This window comes from Cetorhinus maximus, chromosome 7, assembly GCF_964194155.1.
Source record: "Cetorhinus maximus chromosome 7, sCetMax3.hap1.1, whole genome shotgun sequence".
Taxonomy (NCBI): Eukaryota; Metazoa; Chordata; class Chondrichthyes; order Lamniformes; family Cetorhinidae; genus Cetorhinus; species Cetorhinus maximus.
The window spans coordinates 26132537-26145123 of NC_135885.1; the positions used below are offsets into that span (position 1 = coordinate 26132537).

The following is a 12587-nucleotide window of genomic DNA, read 5'->3' on the forward strand; positions in this document are numbered from 1 at the left end:
TTAAGTAAATTGATATAGGGAGTGATAAGGTACTGGAGGTGTTGGCAGGCTTAAAAGTGGACCAATCTCCATGATTTGTGTCCCAGACTGCTGAGATAGGCAAGGGAGGAGATCGCAGGGGCTCTGACCCAAATTTTTAATTCCTCTCTGGCCATGGGGGAGGTGCCAGAAGACTGGAGAACAGCTAATGTGGTTCCGCTATTTAAGAAGGGTTGGAGTGATAAGCTAGGGAACTACAAACCAGTGAGTCTCACGTCAGTGGTAGGGGAACTATTGGAGAAAATTCTGAAGGAGAGAATTTATCTCCACTTGGAGAGGCAAGGTTTGATCAGGGACAGTCAGCATGGCTTTGTCAGAGGGAGGTCATGCCTAACAAATTTGATTGAATTTTTTGAGGAGGTGACCAGGTGTGTAGATGAGGGTAGTGCAGTTGATATGTTTATATGGATTTCAGCAAAGCCTTTGACAAGGTCCCACATGGGAGACTTATAAAGAAGGCAAATGCACATGGGATACAGGGTAATTTGATAAGGTGGATTCAAAATTGGCTTAGTTGTAGGAGACAGGGGGTGATGACAGAAGGATGCTTTAGTGACTGGAAGCCCCCAGTGTCATGTGGCGTACCACAGGGAATGTGCTGGGTCCACTATAATTCGTTATTTATATAAACGACATAGATGACTATATGGGGGGTAGGATTAGTAAGTTTGCGGATGACACAAAGATTGGCCAGGTGGTTAACAGAGAAGGTTGAGTGTCTTGGGCTACAGGAGGATCTAGACAGGATGGTCAAATGGGCAGATAAGTGGCAGATGGAATTTAACCCTGAAAAGTGTGAGGAGATACACTTTGGAAGGAGTAATTTGACAAGGAAGTATTCAATGAACAGCATGACACTAGGAAGTTCTGATGAACTAAGGGACCTTGGCGTGTGTCCATAGATCTCTGAAAGCGGAGGGCCATGTTGGTGGGGTGGTGAAAAAGGCATATAGGACACTTGCCTTTATCAATCGAGGCATAGATTACAAAAGTAACGAGGTCATGTTGGAGTTGTATAGAACCTCAGTGAGGCCACAGCTGGAGTACTGTGTGCAGCTCTGGTCACCACATTATGGGAAGGATGTGATTGCACTGGAGGGGGTGCAGAGGAGATTCACCAGGATGTTGCCTGGGATGAAACATTTAAGTTATGAAGACAGGTTGGATAGACTTGGGTTGTTTTCATTGGAGCAGAGAAGACTGAGGGGCGACCTGATCGAGGTGTACAAGATTATGAGGGGCATGGACAGGGTGGATAGGGAACAGCTGTTCCCCTTAGTTGAAGGGTCAGTCATGAGGGGGCATAAGTTCAAGGTGGGGGGCAGGGGGCGATGTGAGGAAAAACTTTTTTACCCAGAGGGTGGTGACGGTCTGGAATGTGCTGCCTGGGAGGGTGGTGGAGGCGGGTTGCCTCACATCCTTTAAAAAGTACCTGGATGAGCACTTGGCACGTCATAACATTCAAGGCTATGGGCCAAGTGCTGGTAAATGGGATTAGGTAGGTAGGTCAGGTGTTTCTCACGTGTCAGTGCAGACTCGATGGGCTGAAGGGCCTCTTCTGCACTGAGAGATTCTGTGCTTCCGAGTTGGTCATTTGGCCCCTGAGCCTGCTCCGCCATTTGTTAAAATTGTGGCTGATGTGATTGTGGCTTCTACTTTCCAGTCTGCCACCTAAACCTTTTGACTCTCTTGTCAATCTACCTAATCTACCTAACTCAGCCTTAAAACATTCAATGTCCCTGCCTCCACCGCTCTCTGGGGAAGAGAATTCCACAGACTAACGACCCTCAGAAAAAAATTCTCATCTGTCTTAAAATTTTTAAATTGTGCCCCTTAGTTCTAGTCTCCCCCATAAGGGGGAACATCCTTTCAGCATCCGCTCTGTCAGGTCCCCTAATGATTTTGTATGTTTCAATAAGATCACCTCTCATTTTTCTAAATTCCAATGGATACAGGCCGAACCTATCCAACCTTTTTTCAATAAGGCAACCTTTCGTCCCAGGAATCAGTCATTTGAACCTTTGCTGCCCTGCTTCTAATGCAATTATATCCTTTCTTAAATAAGGAGGCCAAAACCATACACAGTACTTCAGGTGTGGTTTCATTAACCTTAGCAAACTTCCGTGCTTCTGTATTTCATTTCTCTTGCAATAAACAGGAACAAATACACAACAGTAACCATCTTCAAGCTAGGCTTTGATTCAGCAATCTTAAGAAGCTAAAAGACAGAGATCGAGAATATATCCTCTACCAAAAAGACATATTGATTGGTGCTTTTGTCTGGGAAGGCTTCATTACATCCATTATAACATATCTGCAGGGATGAAAGTGGCCAAAGACAAAAAGGTTGAATAAGTTTTATGACAAAGAATCATGTAATTATGGCACTTTCGTTGATCTGTAGTAAATGCAAATGCTTCTAGGCCACTTCAAATAGTTGGAATTATTCGACTTCAAGTGGGTTGAGGGGTCCATAAAGGGCATAGGTTTAGGATAGGAGGTTTAGAGGGGATTCAAGGGGAAATCTCTTCACCCAGAGGATAGTAGAGGATCTGGGACTCACTGCCTGAAAGGGTGACTGAGGCAGAAACCCACATCACATTTAAAAAGTGCTAGGAAATGCACCTACGAGGCTACGGGCCAAGAACTGGAAAGTGGGGTTAGGCTGGATGGCTACTTGTTGGCGGCACTGACACAGTGGGCGGGATGGGCTCCTTCCTTGCTGTAAATTTCTATGATTCTATGGTAGAAGTATTAGTTTCAGTTTGTTCACCTTCTATTACCGTCAAGACCATGGACCAATGCATTTGTATCAAATTACGAAAGTGGCCTCAGCATTCATGTAATACAGAATGAAGGCCATACTAACAACAGAATATGGCCTTGCTGGATTATGTATGTGCGAAGCAAAGCAAAGGACTATTGCAGTGCTTTGCTAACTATTTACCAATGTGACCCCATTTTAACTCATCATCTCCTTTTCAAGGAGAATTAGGGATGGGCAACAAATGCTGGACTTGCCAGCAATGCCCTCATTGAATGAATAAATAAAATACCCCAGACAACAGCAAAAACAAAACAACATTGAGTATATAAATTACCACAGTTTGCATATTATAGCTTAACATATAATAATAAGCATAAATATGAAAATCTGTTTTAAAGTAGTTTGTAAAAACATTATTCTATATGCTCATGTAGGTATCAGCCAACTTCTCCATATTCTGTACTGCCCACCCCCGCCAATCCCAAACACGTCAAGTCATGCACTAAGCAGCCCAGCCTTTCCAAAAGCCTTACAGCAACAGCAAGACACCCTGGGCCACAAAGGCCCCCTCATTGATAGGGTAATGTGACTGAAAACCTGCTAAGGTTCACTATAATCAGTTGAGAATCAGGCTCTGCTGCTCCTTCCTGGGTAGCTTGTTGCACTGTTTCAAAGTATGTCCTTTAATATGTCAGTTTTACCCTATTTTGCAAGAACTCTTGTATGGACTTGATTCAGCGAAGAACTCATATTATAGACAAAAATGTACCAGTATGAATAAGCAGCAGGGCAAGTTGTCAAATTAATTTAAAAATATTAATTAACCTAAGCAAGGTTGTTCTGAGTCTATTTCCTAGAAGTACTAGTTTTAATGAATAACACATTTCATAGTAACTGCATGCCTGATTCTCAATATGACATTGCATTATTCAAGATAGATGCTTATGTCTTGTAATTTTTATTATTTTCGCAATGGACAAGTATTGCAATATTTTGCATTTTATAGCTAATTACAGTATAACATCTCACTGAATAAAGAAAAAATGTTTGAGTCTTAAGTTTTTTTAATGCAGCAAAGAATTACATAATTTCTTTTTTTATTGCTGGAGATCAGAGATCAACCACCTTCACATGTTCCCCAGCAGTGCACAATTTTAAACATCTCACTTTCATTTGACTTGACAAATTAATAAATAACGCACTAACTTTGAGAACTTTAGTTTTGACACATCTTCATTTATGTTCTCTGTAATGATTGCTTCCAAGTCTTCCAGTGAAAAAGAAAAGATTTCTGCATCAGGCTCAGCTGTTCCCACCTTGCGCACCCCCCCACCACCCCAAGCCTGTGAGCCTGTCGAACCTTGCAGCTCCACCAAGTGGCCAGCAGCAGAGCATACCTTCCCAGTTGGATGAGTGGTGGCTCACCCAGGCCTGCTTCCAGCCTCTTCATTGACAGAGATTTGCCAGGCCTTGAGGCTCTCTTCTCCAACCTTTGGACACCTTTGAGGAAGCAGCAGCCGAGGGAAGGCAGAGGTCAGAAAAAAATTAGAAGGGTGGAATTCCATTAACCAAAAGTCGGAATTCCACCAAATGGTGGAAATTTCTCATCCTTGTGTCTGAAATTAGCTTGGTGTGGTCACTGGGTATAAAAATGCATGGGGCGAAGAAAATAAAGAGTGCTTTTCTATTCATTTTTAAAATTCTTTCATGGGGATGTGGACATCGCTGGCTAGGCCAGCATTTATTGCCAATTGGTAACTGTCCTTGAGAAGGTGGTGGTGAGCCGCTGCCTTGGAACTGCTGCATTCCGCCCTTTTCATTTTTTTTCTGACCTGACCTCTGTCTCCCCTCGGCTGCTGCTTCCTCAAAGGTGGCCAAAGGTAGGTAGTGTAGGTATGCCCACAGTGCTGTTAAGGAAGGGCATTCCAGGATTTGACCCAGCAACAGTGAAGCAACAGCAACATAGTTCCAAGTCAGGATGGTATTTAGTTTGGAGGGAACTTGCAGGTGGTGGTGTTCCTATGCGTCTGCTGCCCTTGTCCTAGGCGCTACAGGTCGCAGGTTTGGAAGATGCTGTCTAAGGAGCTTTGGTGAGTTGCTGCAGTGCATCTTGTAGATGGTACACAATGCTGCCACTGTGGTGGTGATGGTGGAGGGAGTGAATGTTGAAGGTGATAGATGGGGTGTCAATCAAGCAGGCTGCTTTGTCTTGGATGGTGTTGAGCTTCTTGAATGTTGTTGGAGCTGCTCTCATCCAGGCAAGTGGAGAGTATTCCATCACACTTCTAACTTGCACCTTGTAGATGAAGGACAGGATTTGGGGAGTGAGGAGTTGAGTTACTTGCTGCAGAATTTCTGCCCCTTAAGATGCCACTGAAGCCACATTATATGGCTGCTCAGTTCAGTTTCTGATCAATGGTAAGCCCAGGATGTTGATAGTGAGGAATTCAGCAATGGTTAATGCCATTGAATGTCAAGGGAAGATGGTTGGACTCTCCCTTGTTGGAGATGGTCATTGCCTGAGACTTTATAATGGAGGGGAGGTCATCGATGGGGCAGCTGAAGATTGTTATACAGGACACTACCCTGAGAAACTCTTGCAATGATGGCCTGGGACCTCCAACCACCACCTTCCTTAGTGCTAGATATGACTCCAACCAGTGGAGAGTTTTCCCCCTTATTCCCATTGACTCCAGTTTTGCTAGGGCTCCTTGATGCCATACTCAAATGCTGCCTTGATGTCATGGGCAGTCATTCTTACTTCACCTTTGGGGTCAGCTTCTTATGTCCAAGTCTGTAATGAAATCAGCAGCTGAGTGCCCCTGGCAGAATCCAAGACAGTGAGCAGGTTACTGCTGATTAAGTACCTCTTGATAGCACTGTTGACACCATCTTCCATTACTTTGCTGATGATCGAGAGGAGGTGATGGGGCAGTAATTCACTGGGTTACATTTGTCCTGCTTTGTGTGTACAGGACATACCTGGACAATTTTCCAAAACAAAAACAAAAATACCTGGAAAAACTCAGCAGATCTGGCAGCATCTGCGGACAGTTAACGTTTCGAGTCCGTATGACTCTTCAACAGAACTAAGGAAAAATAGAAAAGAGGTGAAATATAAGCTGGTTTAAGGGGGTAGGGGGTGGGACAAGAAGAGCTGGATAGAGGGCCAGTGATGGGTGGAGATAACCTAAAGATGTCACAGACAAAAGGACAAAGAGGTGTTGAAGGTGGTGATATTATCTAAAGGAATGTGCTAATTAAGGGTAGAAAGCAGGACGAGCAAGGTACAGATAGCCCTAGTGGGGGTGGGGTGGGGTGAAGGAATCGAAAAAGGCTAATTTTCCACATTGCCGAGAAGATGCCAGTGTTGTAGCTGTACTGGAACATCTTGGCAAGGGACGCAGATAGTTCTGGAGCACAAGTCTTCAGTACTATTGCTGAAATATTGTCAGGGCCCACAGCGTTTTTAGCATCCAGTGCCTTCAGTCATTTCTTGATATCAAGTGGAGTGAATCGAATTGGCTGAAGACTGGTATCTGTGATGCTGGGGAAAAGGAGGCAGCCGAGATGGATCATCCACATGGCACTTGGCTGAAGATAGTTGCATGTTTCAGCCTTGACACTGATGAGCTGGGCTCCCCAGCTAGAATGAGCGAGTTGTCTTACAAGGAAAGGTTGGACAGAATGGGCTTCTTTGCACTGGAGTTTAGAACAGTGAGGGATGACTTGATTGAAGCATGTAAGATCCTGAACAATTTTGACAAGGTGGACATGGAAAAGATGTTTTCTCTTGTGAGTGAGACCAGAATGAGGGACAATTGTTTTAAAATTAAGGGTTGCCCTTTTAGGACAGGGATGAGGAGAATTTTTTTCTCTGAGGGTTGCATGACTTTGGAACTCACCCACAGAAAGCAGTGGAGGCAGGGTCATCGAATATTTTTAAGGCGGAGGAAGATTGATTCCCTTGCCTAACAAGAATCTAAGGTTATCAGGGGTAGATAGAAATGTGTAATTAGAAATACAAACAATTCAGCCATGATCTTATTGAATGGCACAGCAGGCCTGAGGGGCCTCATGGCCTACTTCTGCTTCTGTTTCGTTATGTCCCCATGGATGGGTTTATTCGTGGAGCCTCCTCCTGCTTGTTGTTTAACTGTCCACCATCATTCACGACCGGAAGTGGCAGGGCTGCAGTGCTTGGATCTGATCCATTGGTTGTGGAATTGCTTAGCTCAGTTTATCGCACGCTGCTTCCGATGTTTGGCATGCAAGTAGTCCCGTGTTGTAGCTTCACCAGGTTGACATCTCTTGGTGTTGCTCCTGTTAGGACCTCCTGCACTCTTCATTGAACCAGGGTTGATTCCCCGGCTTGATGGGAACGGTACAGTGAGGGATATGCCGGGCCATGAGGTTACTACTATGATCCCCAGCTGAGGTTACCTCTGGACAATCCTGATCCCAGGGTGGCATCCAGCTCGATAGATCCTAACTTTTATTTGTTTGTTTAGATACATGGAGAGGCGCTACTGAACAGAGTCACCGGAGTCAGCTAATGAACTTTTAACAAAGCATAAAACCTTTATTAAATAAGATGTACTGTATTGCAATACTCCTTCACCCACAATTATACCTTTACCGATATATACAGATTTGTAAGAATAGCATATGTTACAAAAACTATCTTATTCTCTAATGTTCACTGTAAATACAGTCCATGTAAGCCAACTGGCAACCTGTGGTCAGACACAACACACTCTGAAACCAAGTGACAGATGTTACCCCAGACAGGTGTTATGCATCTCTCCTCAACTCCCCCCAGATGCTTGTTACACTGTGAGCCAACCAATCTCACTGAACTTCGTCTTTCACGCGAGAATTTCCAATCTCCACTTTCCAAGAACTCGCCTTGGAATCTTCTCCCAAACCAACGTTTTCTCTCAGATGCCTTCCATAAGGATCCACCTCCAAGGTTTTGAATGCTCCTTCTGATGTTCCTCTTCCCTGGGTCACCACATGCATTCAAGCTGTCATCCACACACTCACTCTCACCGACTCAGCTGTCAACAGTACACCATTGCTCCACATGCCCACAGCAAAGAATTACAGACCTTTAATTGCCTCTTTGGACCCGACTTTTCACAAGCCTTTATATCGCTTTGACCCTCTGCTTCCTGCAGCTTGGAGCCTTTCTCTGCCCTTCACTCTTAACTTCACTTAATAGGGCCTTTTCCAGATTTCTGTCCTTCTTTTGACGTGAAGGTCTGCTTGGGACTTTCTCCTGTTCCACTCCCCTGGATTCTTGGGGACTTTCTTCTTTAGCTTGGGACTGGCCACCTGTCCCCTTTGCTCCAGTTTCTCCTTGGCATCTACTTTCAACCAACTTTAGCTTGGAACTGGCTGAGCCTTCTAGGTTGCTTCTGCCTGGCAGCTGTCTTTAAAACTGAAGTCAAAAACTGCCGTTTCTAGTTTCTGCTGTTTGTGTCTGTGGGTGAGACCTGCCTCTCTGGGCCCCTGTTGCTAGGCAACAGCCCAGTTTATCTAGTCACATTTGCTTAACTGCTCCAACAGTTGTAAACTCTCATTAAAAATGCAGGCACCTTTTAAATTAAACTTGACCTTTTCTTATCACAGAACAGAAATACAAATCAAACTAAAACTTTAAATCTAAAACTCATTCCTAACACCCACAAATACCAATATAATTTACTTAAACTATCTCTATTTCCTAACATTACAGAATGTGGTTGTATACAATTCTGCTGCTGCTGATGGCCACAGCGCCTCGTGGATGCCCAGTTTTAAGCTGCTAGATCTGTTTGAAATCTATTCCTTTTAACATGGCAGCAGTGCAACACAACATGGAGGGTATCCTCAATGACAGGACTTAAACAGAGCACTGGTGAGACCACATCTTGAATACTGCATGCAGTTTTGGTCTCCTTAATTAATGAAAGATGTAAGTGTGTTAGAGGTGGTTCAGAGGAGGTTTGCTAGATTGATACTTGGAATGAGTGGCTTATCTTATGAGGATAGGTTGGACAGGCACTGGAGTTTAGAAGAATGAGGGGTGACTTGATTGAAGTATATGAGATCCTGAATGGTCCTGACAAGGTGGGTGCGGAAATGATGTTTCCTCTTGTGGGTGAGTCCAGAACTAGGGGGCACTGTTTTAAAATTAGGGAGTACCCTTTTAGGACAGAGATGAGGAGAATTTTTTTCTCTCAGAGGGTTGTGCGACTTTGGAACTCTCTTGATAGGCAAGGGAATCAAAGGTTCTCGGGGGTAGATGGGAATGCGGAGTTAGGAACACAAGCAAATCAGCCATGACCTTATTGAATGGTGGAGCAGACTCGAGGGGCCGAATGACCTACTTCTGCTCCTATTTCGTATGTTCATACTCCCCTCATCACCTTACTTAAGTAGTTCAGAGAAGGTTTACCAGACTAATACCTGGAATGGGTGGCTTGTCTTATGAGGAAAGGTTGATCAGGCTAGGTTTGTACCTGCTGGAATTTAGAAGAATAAGAGGTGATTTGATTGAAAGATAAGATCCACTGCCATCTAGAAGGACAAGAGTAGCAGATACTTGGGAACACCACCATCTGCAAGTTCCCCTCCAAACCACTCACCAGCCTGACTTGGAAATATATCGCCGTTCCTTCACTGTCGCTGGGTCAAAATCCTGGAACTCCCTCCCTAACAGCACTGTGGGTGTACCTATACCACATGGATTGTAGCAGTTCAAGGTGGCAGCTCACCACCTTCTCCAAGGCAATTAGAGATGGGCAATAAATGCTGGCCTAGCCAGCGAAGCCCACACCCCTTGAATGAATAAAAAACTGTGCTCTTAAAACCTGCTGTCCAATTAAATATGAATTTTGAAATTTATTATTGCATATTGCAAAGAAAGACACTGAGACAATAGCATAAATTACCAATACATAGCACGAATACCAGAAATTCACTGGAACTGTTTAGTTGGGATTTCCACTTTTGTAACCGGCAGCATTTAGGTGATGAGAATTCTAAAAAGTAACTTCAGGGTGACTATACAAATTTTGGAAATAGCTTCAAGTTTACATTACATACATATTTATGCCCTTCACGCCATTGTGCCTCTTCCAATCTTTGCACACTAGCTTTTTTTAAATCAACTTGTTAAAGTAGCATTTTCAAGGATGTGGTAAGGGAACATTTTTGCAGGTAGTGGCTGTGATCCCTTTCAGCAGTATTACATTTTGAATAGTGGTAATCACACCCTTTGAGTTGATTGGTGGGGTCGATTGGGGGGGGGGGGCTTGTTAAATCCAGCGGGCAACTTACCCGCCTGCCCGATCCTGCCTCCACTGCAATTTTAGTAGCAGCAGGGGAGACGTCGAGTGATCGACCCATCAGTGGGCAAACTGAGATCCTACTAAGTGGGCAATTAATGCCCACTTAAGGGCCTCAACCAACCGCTGCTGCCAGTTCCCACAACAAGCAGCCAGCCTGGCAAGTTCCCATGCATAGGCTGTTGGCAGGGTAGGGGGTCCCTCTTTAATAGGCTCAGAAGGCACCCAGCGGAGACCCTCACTGACTTAAACTCCTATCCAGCACTGCATGCCACTGTCCCAAGTGCTGGGTAGCTGCTCTCCGAGGCGCGACTTCCTGATCTAGGAGGGCAGAAATCCCACCTTCAGTCTATCAATGGCCAACTGCCCCTTAAACAACTGTGGGGCAGCCAGTGTTCTCCGTGATGGGTTCCCCCCACCGCATCTCCTAAACATAAGCTCGGGGTTACCTGGAAAAACTCAGCAGGTCTGGCAGCATCGGCGGAGAAGAACAAAGTTGATGTTTCGAGTCCTCATGACCCTTCAACAGAACTAAGTAAAAATAGGAGAGGAGTGAAATATGCTGGTTTAAGGTGGGGGGGTGGGGGGAGAAGTGGGGGGGATGGGGAGAAGTGGGGGGGATGGGGCGGGGTGGGGGGGGAGAGTGGTTGTAGGGACAAGCAAGCAGTGATAGGAGCAGATAACCAAAAGATGTCACAGACAAAAGAACAAAGAGGTGTTAAAGGTGGTGATATTATCTAAAAGAATGTGCCAATTAAGAATGGATAGCAGGACACGCAAGGTACAGATAGCTCTAGTGGGGGTGGGGTGAAATAAGACTAAAAGGGCATAAAAGGTATAGATTTAAAAATAATGGAAATAGGTGGGAAAAGAAAAATCTATATAAATTATTGGAAAAAACAAAAGGGAGGGGGAATAAACGGAAAGGGGGTTGCTCTTCCCCCTCCCTTTTGTTTTTTCCAATAATTTATATAGATTTTTCTTTTCCCACCTATCTCCATTATTTTTAAATCTATACCTTTTATGCCCTTTTAGTCTTATTTCACCCCACCCCCACTAGAGCTATCTGTACCTTGCATGTCCTGCTATCCATTCTTAATTAGCACATTCTTTTAGATAATATCACCACCTTCAACACCTCTTTGTTCTTTTGTCTTTGACATCTTTTGGTTATCTGCTCCTATCACTGCTTGCTTGTCCCTACAACCACCCCCCCTCCCCACTTCTCCCCTCCACCTTAAACCAGCTTATATTTCACCCCTCTCTTATTTTTACTTAGTTCTGTTGAAGGGTCATGAGGACTCGAAACGTCAACTTTGTTCTTCTCCGCCGATGCTGCCAGACCTGCTGAGTTTTTCCAGGTATTTCTGTTTTTGTTTTGGATTTCCAGCATCCGCAAAGTTTTTTGTTTTTATAAGCTCGGGATGGAAGGGAGGGGTGGAATCCGGCGCCTCATATAATTCAGCCCTTTATTCCAAGCCTAGGTTGGGAATTGAGCACTTTGACAGTCCTTTGAATAGAAGTACTAGAAAAGAAAGTAGCTCCTTGTGCAGGAATTTGTCATCAAACGCTAGCAAATTCATTTTTGCCTGTCAGACTTTAACAAAACATTGTTACTTAGTTTTAACCAAATATCAGTTATAGATATCCTATTTAGAAGTGAGATATAAGCGCAATACAAAAGGTGCAACATAGATTCATTCAGATGTTACCGGGCACAAAGGTTGAGGTTATGGGATTACATCGATTAAATAATGAAAAGAGCAAATTGTTACTATTTACTATGGCTCCAAGAGTTTACCGGGCTTTGCCTGAAGAAGCAAAGACAGGAGGGACAGCATGGGAAAAAATGAAAAATTGGGTAGTGGAAAGGGGGAAACCCCTTCAAGATGCTCGAACAAACTCAGCAGCAACCAGATGAGAATATGAGTGCATTTGCAGACAGGCTGTGGGCTGTTATGCCAGAATTAATAAAGCAATTGATTTAAATTGAGACGACCTATGGGGACACGCCCTTAATCACTGGCTCCGGATCATAGTTAGCTACACCATATGTAAAGGGGGGACTTGAGGATTTTGTCTGGAACATCAACCTGCCACCAAAGAGGCAGTGGTATGGAAAATGACCCTTTGATTTGAGAAAAGGCTAAGGGAAAAAATGGCAAGAGTTACTGGGAGGTGGTGGTAGAGATAAAACAGCAGAAACAGTGGTACCAGAAAGGGCCCCACAAGGGAGACAATGGCCTGAACGGTATAGTGAGTGAATTAGAGAATCATGCAAAAACAATGAATTAATCAGGGAAGACAGTGATGCCTCAGTAGGAGCAACTTAAAATGATGTGTGTTATATACAGTTCCTGGCTAGTGGTACGAACCCAAGAGAACATGAGACAGATGCACGAGGGCGAAGTCCCCTCATGGATTGCTAATGATCATTTAATTTCCTT

General features: G+C 44.2%; 1 protein-coding gene across 2 annotated transcripts in view; it reads right to left on the reverse strand.

The window, feature by feature from the left end:
- fchsd2 (FCH and double SH3 domains 2) overlaps positions 1-12587 on the reverse strand; it is a 266251-nt gene that overhangs the window by 145668 nt on the left and 107996 nt on the right. The window lies entirely within an intron of this gene.